Here is a 1,760-nt window from a genome sequence, read left to right on the forward strand (position 1 = left end):
ATCACATTGTGTGTTACTGCCTATGTAGGGAATAATCACATTGTGTGTTACTGCCTATGTAGGGAATAATCACATTGTGTGTTACTCCCGATGTAGGGAATAATCACATTGTGTGTTACTCCCGATGTAGGAAACTGGTGATGGATGCAAATGGCTCATTTCAGAAATCTGTCTTGATAAAGCGGAAGACTGGAGTTCAATTGTTCAAAGAGCTCTCTGATCAGTGTTTTTAGGATTTCAGTATCATTCTTTTTTTTTTTTTTTCCCTCCCAATGTCCTATACATTTATTTCTCCCTATATTTATTTTCCCACCTGTACTGTGACAACCAGCATGTAGAAAACCAATCAACATACAGGTTTGGTGGTGATGGGACATCAGAGGAACACTCAGATGCATAGAAACAACTGCCAGCAAGAGCAGAAATGTAAAAAATATATGTAAGTAATTGGTTTTTTTATGACCACATGTAATCTCTTAAAACCTGAACTGCTCACCTGCACCAAAAATGTTCCTGAGTGGATGCTAGTGCAGTGGGCTAGAAAATGCTGATTTGGATAGAGCAATAAAGTTTGTTGTTATAGTCTGTTTAAAATGGAAGAAACAGCATATTATGACAGCAAAGATGTATGGGTATAAACGACATTTATTCTTTACAAGTCCAAGACTTCAAAAGGTACATTGCTTTCCTTAATTTTTGGGTTTGTGGAAGCTAAACTCCAGTAATACGCTCAGCTAGGCCAGCCTTTACCAGATATATTACCTGTTCATTTAACAGTCATTAAATATGCATGAACCATAATTGTTGCTGTGTTTGGATCCCAGGACAACCTGGTCAGAACCCCCTCTGGTTGCAAGATTCCAGTGACATTTTCAGAGATACTGCTATATTTTTAATGACCCCTTTTTTATCTTCTGTACCTCCTTGCAAATGCATTTTGAGAACTTTGGCAGTTGTAAAGGTTTGATGTTGAAGTGAAATTTTTTTTTAACAATAAAATTTCCTGTAATCCAGCCTTTGAGTTAGTTCTGTGGGTTGAATCTGAAAAAACAAATTTTTTGCTGCTTATGGAGAAGACCCTGTGCTCCCTCTGTGGAAATGGCCTCAGACTCCAGCTGTGGTCAGAGAGAGGCAGACTGGTGATGTGATCAGTCTGCAGCCATGGAAGGAAACAACAAGACAACACTCTCTGGTGGGTGGGTCTTGTTTGTGTTATAAATGAAATTAAAATTTTGCAACTAGGTCTATTGAGTTAAAAGCAATTTAATAACAAAAAAAAAATTACATAAAAATTTAATACAATTTAGTGAATTGAATACAAGAATACAATTTAGTGAAAGAATACAATTTAGTGGCTTGAATAGGAATTTGGAATAAAAGGAATACAACTTAGTAAAAGAGTAACATTTCATGAATATATTCAGATATATATCTATAGATATATATAGATATGTGAATATAGTTTGCCAGTAATTGAGTATGATTAAAGCATAAGCAAAACCGACCAGGGTATGGAGAGGGCTTCTCACCCTCCTCATGTACAAAACAAAGCAATTCAAACTAAACTTACATACTGGATGCTTATAAATATTCATTAATAATTCCCATAAGTCTCCTCCTACTTCCAATTCTTAAATGTTACATCACTATTCTTCATGGCACATGCCTCACTTGTTGCTAGGGGTCTCCAGTCTTCTTTTGGTGGTCTTTGGATGAAGGCTTACACTCATTCTCATTTGCCAGGATAACCTTACAGGTTG

The sequence above is a fragment of the Parus major genome, chromosome 12 (genome assembly GCF_001522545.3).
Source record: "Parus major isolate Abel chromosome 12, Parus_major1.1, whole genome shotgun sequence".
NCBI classification, from domain to species: domain Eukaryota; kingdom Metazoa; phylum Chordata; class Aves; order Passeriformes; family Paridae; genus Parus; species Parus major.